General features: G+C 46.3%; 1 pseudogene; it reads right to left on the bottom strand.

The window, feature by feature from the left end:
- Positions 1-8,890: 8,890 nt before the first annotated feature.
- LOC134981655 (5S ribosomal RNA) lies at positions 8,891-9,009 on the bottom strand (annotated as a pseudogene).
- Between the last annotated feature and the right edge of the window lie 1,175 nt (positions 9,010-10,184).

Below are 10,184 nucleotides of genomic sequence, written 5' to 3'. Positions count from 1 at the left end.
TCCACTAAAGAGCGGGAGACGAGCCCGCCGAAAAAGGGGCGGGGCCTATCTCCTCAGCACACAGCGCCATTTTCCTTACACAGCTCCGCTGGTCAGGACGGCTCCCAGGTCAATCCCCTGCACTGCACTACAGAAACAGGGTAAAACAAGAGAGGGGGGGCAAAATAGTGGCAAAAATTATATTATAAAAGCAGCTATACAGGGAGCACTTATTATAAGGCTATCCCTGTCATATATAGCGCTTTGGTGTGTGCTGGCAAACTCTCCCTCTGTCTCCCCAAAGGGCTAGTGGGGTCCTGTCTTCGTTAAGAGCATTCCCTGTGTGTCTGCTGTGTGTCGGTACGTGTGTGTCGACATGTATGAGGACGATATTGGTGTGGAGGCGGAGCAATTGCCAAATATGGGGATGTCACCTCCTAGGGGGTCGACACCAGAATGGATGCCTTTATTTTTGGAATTACGGGATAGTGTCAACACGCTAAAGCAGTCGTTTGACGACATGAGACGGCCGGACAATCAATTAGTGCCTGTCCAGGCGCCTCAAACACCGTCAGGGGCTGTAAAACGCCCTTTGCCTCAGTCGGTCGACACAGACCCAGACACAGGCACTGATTCCAGTGGCGACGGTGACGAATCAACCGTATTTTCCAGTAGGGCCACACGTTATATGATTTTGGCAATGAAGGAGGCGTTACATTTAGCTGATACTACAGGTACCACTAAACAGGGTATTATGTGGGGTGTGAAAAAACTACCTATAGTTTTTCCTGAATCAGAAGAACTAAATGAGGTGTGTGATGAAGCGTGGGTTGCCCCCGATAAAAAGATGCTAATTTCAAAGAAGTTATTGGCTTTATACCCTTTCCCGCCAGAGGTTAGGGCGCGCTGGGAAACACCTCCTAGGGTGGACAAGGCGCTCACACGCTTATCTAAACAAGTGGCGTTACCCTCTCCTGAGACGGCCGCACTTAAAGATCCAGCAGATAGGAGGATGGAAAATATCCAAAAAAGTATATACACACATACAGGTGTTATACTACAACCAGCTATAGCGACAGCCTGGATGTGCAGTGCTGGAGTAGCTTGGTCAGAGTCCCTGATTGAAAATATTGATACCCTGGATAGGGACAATGTTTTACTGTCTTTAGAGCAAATAAAGGATGCATTTCTTTATATGCGTGATGCACAGAGGGATCACTGGCATCACGGGTAAGTGCTATGTCCATTTCGGCCAGAAGAAGTTTATGGACGCGACAGTGGTCAGGCGATGCGGACTCAAAACGGCATATGGAAGTTTTGCCGTATAAAGGGGAGGAGTTATTTGGAGTCGGTCTATCAGATTGGTGGCCACGGCTACAGCCGGGAAATCCACCTTTTTACCTCAAGTTACTCCCCAACAGAAAAAGACACCGACTTTTCAACCGCAGCCCTTTCGTTCCTTTAAAAACAAGAGAGCAAAGGGATATTCATATCTGCCACGAGGCAGAGGAAGGGGGAAGAGACAGCAACAGGCAGCTCCTTCCCAGGAACAGAAGCCCTCCCCCGCTTCTACAAAAGCCTCAGCATGACGCTGGGGCTTCTCAAGCGGACTCGGGGGCGGTGGGCGGTCGTCTCAAGAATTTCAGCGCGCAGTGGGCTCACTCGCAGGTAGATCCCTGGATCCTGCAGATAATATCTCAGGGATACAGGTTGGAACTAGAGACAGATCCACCTCGCCGTTTCCTGAAGTCTGCTTTACCAACGTCCCCCTCCGAAAGGGAGACGGTCTTGGAAGCCATTCACAAGCTGTACTCTCAGCAGGTGATAGTCAAGGTACCTCTTCTACAACAAGGAAAGGGGTATTATTCCACTCTATTTGTGGTACCGAAGCCGGATGGCTCGGTAAGACCTATTCTAAATCTGAAGTCCTTGAACCTGTACATAAAGAAGTTCAAGTTCAAGATGGAGTCACTCAGAGCAGTGATAGCGAACCTGGAAGAAGGGGACTTTATGGTATCCTTGGACATCAAGGATGCGTACCTCCACGTTCCAATTTACCCCTCACACCAGGGGTACCTCAGGTTCGTCGTACAAAACTGTCACTATCAGTTTCAGACGCTGCCGTTCGGATTGTCCACGGCACCTCGGGTCTTTACAAAGGTAATGGCCGAGATGATGATTCTTCTTCGAAGAAAAGGCGTATTAATTATCCCATACTTGGACGATCTCCTGATAAGGGCAAGGTCCAGAGAACAGCTAGAGATGGGATTAGCACTGTCTCAAGAAGTGCTAAAACAGCACGGGTGGATTCTGAATATTCCAAAATCCCAGTTAATGCCAACAACTCGTCTGCTGTTCCTAGGGATGATTCTGGACACGGTTCAGAAAAAGGTTTTTTCTCCCGGAGGAAAAAGCCAAGGAGTTATCCGAGCTTGTCAGGAACCTCCTAAAACCAGGAAAGGTGTCTGTACATCAATGCACAAGAGTCCTGGGAAAAATGGTGGCTTCTTACGAAGCAATTCCATTCGGCAGATTCCACGCAAGAATTTTCCAGAGGGATCTGTTGGACAAATGGTCAGGGTCGCATCTTCAGATGCACCAGCGGATAACCCTGTCTCCAAGGACAAGGGTATCTCTTCTGTGGTGGTTGCAGAGTGCTCATCTATTGGAGGGCCGCAGATTCGGCATACAGGATTGGATCCTGGTGACCACGGACGCCAGCCTGAGAGGCTGGGGAGCAGTCACACAAGGAAGAAACTTCCAGGGAGTGTGGACGAGCCTGGAAACGTCTCTTCACATAAACATTCTGGAACTAAGAGCAATCTACAATGCTCTAAGCCAGGCAGAACCTCTGCTTCAGGGAAAACCGGTGTTGATCCAGTCGGACAACATCACGGCAGTCGCCCATGTGAACAGACAGGGCGGCACAAGAAGCAGGAGTGCAATGGCAGAAGCTGCAAGGATTCTTCGCTGGGCAGAGAATCATGTGATAGCACTGTCAGCAGTGTTCATCCCGGGAGTGGACAACTGGGAAGCAGACTTCCTCAGCAGACACGACCTTCACCCGGGAGAGTGGGGACTTCATCCAGAAGTCTTCCACATGCTGGTAACCCGTTGGGAAAGACCAATGGTGGACATGATGGCGTCTCGCCTCAACAAAAAACTGGACAGGTATTGCGCCAGGTCAAGAGATCCGCAGGCAATAGCTGTGGACGCGCTGGTAACGCCTTGGGTGTACCAGTCGGTGTATGTGTTTCCTCCTCTGCCTCTCATACCAGAAGTATTGAGAATTATACGGCAAAGAGGCGTAAGAACGATACTAGTGGTTCCGGATTGGCCAAGAAGGACTTGATACCCGGAACTTCAAGAGATGATCACGGAAGATCCGTGGCCTCTACCTCTAAGGAGGGACTTGCTTCAGCAGGGTCCCTGTCTGTTTCAAGACTTACCGCGGCTGCGTTTGACGGCATGGCGGTTGAACGCCGGATCCTAAAGGAAAAAGGCATGCCGGAAGAAGTCATTCCTACTTTGATTAAAGCAAGGAAGGAAGTAACCGTGCAACATTATCACCGCATTTGGCGAAAATATGTTGCGTGGTGCCTGGATCGGAGTGCTCCGACGGAGGAATTTCAACTGGGTCGATTCCTACATTTCCTGCAATCAGGATTGTCTATGGGTCTCAAATTGGGATCTATTAAGGTTCAAATTTCGGCCCTGTCGATTTTCTTCCAGAAAGAATTGGCTTCAGTCCCTGAAGTCCAGACTTTTGTTAAGGGAGTGCTGCATATACAGCCTCCTGTGGTGCCTCCAGTGGCACCGTGGGATCTCAATGTGGTTTTGGACTTTCTAAAATCTCATTGGTTTGAACCACTAAAAAATGTGGATTTGAAATATCTCACATGGAAAGTGACCATGCTACTAGCCCTGGCTTCGGCCAGGAGAGTGTCAGAACTGGCAGCTTTATCTTACAAAAGCCCATATCTGATTTTCCATTCGGACAGGGCGGAACTGCGGACTCGTCCGCATTTTCTCCCTAAGGTGGTGTCAGCATTTCATCTGAACCAGCCTATTGTAGTGCCTGCGGCTACAAGTGACTTGGAGGACTCCAAGTTACTGGACGTTGTCAGAGCATTGAAAATATATATTGCAAGGACAGCTGGAGTCAGAAAATCTGACTCGTTGTTTATATTGTATGCACCCAACAAGATGGGTGCTCCTGCGTCTAAGCAGACGATTGCTCGTTGGATCTGTAGCACAATCCAACTTGCACATTCTGTGGCAGGCCTGCCACAGCCTAAATCTGTAAAGGCCCACTCCACAAGGAAGGTGGGCTCATCTTGGGCGGCTGCCCGAGGGGTCTCGGCATTACAACTTTGCCGAGCAGCTACGTGGTCAGGGGAGAACACGTTTGTAAAATTTTACAAATTTGATACTCTGGCTAAGGAGGACCTGGAGTTCTCTCATTCGGTGCTGCAGAGTCATCCGCACTCTCCCGCCCGTTTGGGAGCTTTGGTATAATCCCCATGGTCCTTTCAGGAACCCCAGCATCCACTAGGACGATAGAGAAAATAAGAATTTACTTACCGATAATTCTATTTCTCGGAGTCCGTAGTGGATGCTGGGCGCCCATCCCAAGTGCGGATTATCTGCAATAATTGTACATAGTTATTGTTAACTAATTCGGGTTATTGTTGTAGGGAGCCATCTTTCAGAGGCTCCTCTGTTATCATACTGTTAACTGGGTTTAGATCACAAGTTGTACGGTGTGATTGGTGTGGCTGGTATGAGTCTTACCCGGGATTCAAAATTCCTCCCTTATTGTGTACGCTCGTCCGGGCACAGTACCTAACTGAGGCTTGGAGGAGGGTCATAGGGGGAGGAGCCAGTGCACACCACCTGATCGGAAAGCTTTACTTTTTGTGCCCTGTCTCCTGCGGAGCCGCTATTCCCCATGGTCCTTTCAGGAACCCCAGCATCCACTACGGACTCCGAGAAATAGAATTATCGGTAAGTAAATTCTTATTATTAATACTATGGGCCAAATTCAATTTGTCCCGAGTGTGCCGGGTGATAATTATCGGCTCTGGGGGTTATTTCATTGGCCCCAATAAGCCGGCACGTGCCGCGGCTTATCGGGGGTTTTGATTCACATGCCTCCGGCAGGCCAAGCAAAATGCCCGATAAAAGCCCCGTTTTCATCCGAAAATGGGGCTATTTCACCCGAAAACACACAAGTTTCACTGAACCTGTGTGTTTACGGATGAAAAAGCAGGTTTTACCGGCCGAGCAAATGAAATAGCCCGACCGCAGCACCCGAAGAAACATCGGGGGTTGTTATTCCCGATGTCTCTTCGGGCCAAATTGAATATCCCAGTATGAAATATTGCCATGTATTAGAAACCTTGATCTACCATATGTTAATGCTTTCGAACAGTAACAATCCGAAGCTGTGATATGATTTATTTTTTATCTTTCAATAAAACCATTTTTTACTGCTTATTTTTCCTATTACCTTTGAATATATGTAGATAGACTAAACATATTAAAACAAACAAAGTACACTCAGAGACCTCTCAATAGGACTGAAGGTTGTGAATTGAAGGTGATTAAACCATGAGATGTTTCTCTGTGTATTGCCTCTTGAATGTTTTGAAGTTGTTTACCCTGTAAGATTGTGAATGTTATTTGTGGTTTTCTCCTGTCTTGTAGAATTGTTAGGGAAGGATTCTTAGCTGATGCTAGGCATGGTTTACCCTCCATATATGTCTGTTGTGTTAGCAGTTACTGCATTGGTTCAGTTCACTCATACAATGACAACAAGCAACAAGAATGTGGAATGATACCAGGGGGAGTCCCTTATAATAGGCTTTTTTTTAAGAGGTCACGGCGGCGTGTCTGCAGTCACAGCAAAATAAAAAGTATTTTTTTTAAACCATTTGGTAAAAAACATTTGCTTTAAACCAGCCAATCCAGATTACTACTATCATTATCAGCCAGGGAAAAATGATTTTACATACCACTGGAGGAGCGATTATGATCTGTGGCTAAGATTATTAGATTAATATTAGCTGACTGTAATTTACAAGGAGTACTTGTGTAATTTATCACACTATCTCATCACTGACCCTCACACTGTGGGTTATTGAGTTCTAATTTCTGCATCTTTTCGGATCCCTCTGTGTTTCAGTATCAGAATCCGCTTTATTGGCCAGGTATACTTGCGTATACTAGGAATTTGTCTTCAGTTTGCTATACAACAGCCAAGTAGGTAACAGATGAGCAGGTGTGTGTGTGTGGAGGGGGGAGCAAGTAAAGTCATACAGATAGGAATACCATAGGGACACAAGTGAGTTACATGTACGTCTAGTCAGCCAATGTTCAGGAGTTCAGCAGGTGGACCGCTTGGGGAAAGAAACTTTTGAGGCTTCTGGCGGACCTGGCAGGGACGGCCCTGTAATGCCTGCCTGAAGGAAGCAAGTTAAACATGCTGTGGCCGGGGTGCAGCTAGTCCTTTACTATCTACGTTGCCCGCTTTTTAGCTCTGGACAGGTACAGGTCCTGGACTGAGTGAGGGTCGGCCCCAATGATCTTCTCTGCAGTTCTGACCACCTTTTGGAGCCTGCATCTGTCCCTCGTGCTGACGGAGCCATACCATACCAATATCGAGGAGCACAGTACCAACTCCACAATCGCGGAGTAGAAGAGGAGCAGAAGCTTCTGTGGGATGTTGAACTTCCTTAGTTGCCTGAGGAAAAACAACTTCACAGTTTTCAAGTGATTCAAAACAAGACGCTTGAACGTTTTCATGACCACAGACATCAGTGCTATCAACCTGTAGTCGTTCAGTTTCGTAATAGAGGGTTTCTTGGGGACCGGGTCAATAGTAGACCTTTTGAGGCAGGAAGGGACTTTCTGTAGCTCCAGCGATTTGTTGAAGATCTTGGTTAATATGGGGGCGAGCTGACCCACACATGCTCTCATGATGATGATGACACTCCGTCAGGACCCGGACTTTTCCTGGGTTTGGCCCTTTTGAACAATGCCTCCTCCTCTTCTTGGGCGACTTGCAGTGCCTGGAGTTGGCGTCGGTGTTCGGGGCATCGTAGGGGTGATTGTTTGGGTCACAGGGGACTTCTTTTGCGAACCTGCAATAAAAGTGGTTCAGATCGTCTGCTAAGTCTTGGTGCATGGTGGTGGACTTCAATGTTTTCTTGTAGTTGGTTATGGATTGCATTCCTTTCCATACAGATACGGGGTCATTGGTGGAGAGATCGTTTGTCAGCTTGTATGAGAACCGCTTTTTTTGCTAGCCTGATTTCTTTAGTCAGAGAGTTCCTAGTTCGGTTGTATAGTGCTCTGTCACCGCTACTATGGGCCTCCTCTTTGGCCCGACGAAGTTGCCTGAGCTGTGCGTTGAACCAGGGCTGCTTGTTGTTGTAAATGCGGTAAATCTTGGTAGGTACACACATGTCCTCACAGTAGCTGATGTGACTGTGTCTGTCAGGTCGTTCAGTTCGGTTGCTGAGGCTTCGAAGACCCCCCATTCTGTGCAGTCGAAGCAGGCCTGGAGCTTCATCTTAGCCTCGTTGGTCCATTTCTTAACAGTCATGACGACAGGCTTAACCACTCTCAGCTTCTGTGTATAGGTAGGGAGAAGGTGGACGAGGCAGTTGTCAATTAGGCTGAGTGCAGCACGCGGGATAGACCAGAAGGCAGACTTGAGGCTAGTGTAGCAGTGATCAAAGGTGCGCCCTTCTTTAGTGGGACATGTGACTTGTTGTTTGCACTTAGGTAGCTCCTTGCTCAGGTTAGTTCTGTTGAAGTCACCCAGCAATATTAGCAGAGAGTCTGGGTGTTTTTGTTCTATGGGGGTAATTCAGAGTTGATCGCAGCAGCAAATTTGTTAGCTAATGGGCAAAACCATGTGTACTGCAGGGGGGGCAGATATAACATTTGCAGAGAGAGTAAGATTTGGTTGGGTTATTTTGTTTCTGTGCAGGGTAAATACTGGCTGCTTTATTTTTACACTGCAATTTAGATTTCAGTTTGAACACACCCCACCCAAATTTAACTCTCTCTGCACATGTTATATATGCCCCCCTGCACTGCACATGGCTTTGCCCACCTGCTGACAAAGTTGCTGCTACGATCAGGTCTGAATTAGGCCCTATGTCGAATATGTATACGACCAGGTGGTGCAGTGCTTCGTTTGCGCAGGTGAGGGGGGGGGGGGGGTTGTACACTCCCACAAGGACAATTGAGGCAAATTCCCGGGGGGATTAGAAGAGGTTACAGTTGATACTCAGCATCTCCAGGTGAGGGCTACATGATTTGCCTAGGATCGTGACATTGGTGCACCATCCGTCGCTGATGTAGAAGCAGATGCCAACAAAAACAGTGAAGAAAAAAGAGAGACTCTTTTGTGGGCGCACTCTTTACTTTTAAATGATAATATAGATATTACATGGACCAATAAGGAGAAATCTAAGTATAAAATTTAACTTTTATTAGCATCATGGAATAAAAAGATATATAGTCGTCAAATAAGGTAACAATCCAATGTATGATGAAATTAGGAATGACAAAAAAATATATTAATCCTCAATAACACAAACTTATGATATAAAGTAAATAAATGTTCAATTAGTAACAAGTCAATACTGAAATTAGCATAATCAGTCCCGATTGCATAAATATAGTAAAAATGCCAAAAAAATGATAAATCAAAATGTAAATCCTCCAGATGATGCTTGGGCTGCCGAAACTGGCTGGCCCTGCATCCGTTCAAAATCAAAGTATATTCAAGTGATAATTTTCACGCTATTTGAGCAGGGGATAGAGCAGATAGGAAAAAGATCGCAGTGTGAATCTGCTGTCAGTGTTAGACTCAGAGCGTAACGGACCAATGTGAGCTCTACAACACCGGGTATTCCTCAATGGTCACCCACTAGAGTACTAACCCAGCCCGACACTGATTAGCTTCCAAGATCGGACGGCTTCGGGCGTTTCCAGTGTGGTATGATAGTAGAGGATTGCGAATGATGACAAGGGCTCTGGAATCACTGATGAGAGTTCACTAAAAGTATAGTATAAAGAAAAAGGTGGATCTGCTGCCAATGTTAGACAGGGATAATCCCTGAATCAATAGTGAGAGTCCACGAAAGGAGATACAAAGGATGAAACAGATGATAGTGCCTAAAAGATATTAATTCCCCACCAAAGGTTTCACAATGATAAATGCCTATCAATTTTGGACAATATCTCAAATAAGATTCTTTATATAAACAAACATGAACAGGTACCAATGATAGGTAGTGATAAATTCTTCACACAAATGCAAGGAACATAGTATCAGGGTTTGAAATGTAACAACAATGGGGGTCATTCCGAGTTGTTCGCTCGTTATTTTTTTCTCGCAACGGAGCGATTAGTCGCTAATGCGCATGCGCAATGTCCGCAGTGCGACTGCGCCAAGTAAATTTGCTATGCAGTTAGGTATTTTATTCACGACATTACAAGGTTTTTTCTTCGTTCTGGTGATCGTAGTGTGATTGACAGGAAGTGGGTGTTTCTGGGCGGAAACTGGCCGTTTTATGGGAGTGTGTGAAAAAACGCTGGCGTTTCTGGGAAAAACGCAGGAGTGGCTGGAGAAACGGAGGAGTGTCTGAGCGAACGCTGGGTGTGTTTGTGACGTCAAACCAGGAACGAAACTGACTGAACTGATCGCAGATGCCGAGTAAGTCTGGAGCTACTCAGAAACTGCTAAGAAGTGTCTATTCGCAATTCTGCTAATCTTTCGTTCGCAATTTTGATAAGCTAAGATTCACTCCCAGTAGGCGGCGGCTTAGCGTGTGCAAAGCTGCTAAAAGCAGCTTGCGAGCGAACAACTTGGAATGACCCCCAATGTTGCCAGTGCTCCGTGATTGAGCCCAGAAGAAGAAAGATACTTTAACAATGTTGCTGATACTACTAGGTCACAAAAGACCATATGATCTACTCATGTGTATACCTTGTAAATCCTATCGTAGTCAAAAGTGCCTCATAGCCTCCCATAAGTAAATGGTTGTGGAATACTCAGTATAATAGCTATCATTGCATTTAACAACACCGTATTCACTGGTAAAGTAATATATAAGGAGATGGTTAAATATGTATTAACACAAGAATCTTAAATCTAACTTATGAGAGTAATTTGAGAAAGAAAA

Source organism: Pseudophryne corroboree, chromosome 12, assembly GCF_028390025.1.
Source record: "Pseudophryne corroboree isolate aPseCor3 chromosome 12, aPseCor3.hap2, whole genome shotgun sequence".
NCBI classification, from domain to species: Eukaryota; Metazoa; Chordata; class Amphibia; order Anura; family Myobatrachidae; genus Pseudophryne; species Pseudophryne corroboree.
The sequence above is the reverse complement of the archived record's forward strand: the minus strand, read 5'-3'. Positions and strand labels throughout refer to the sequence as shown.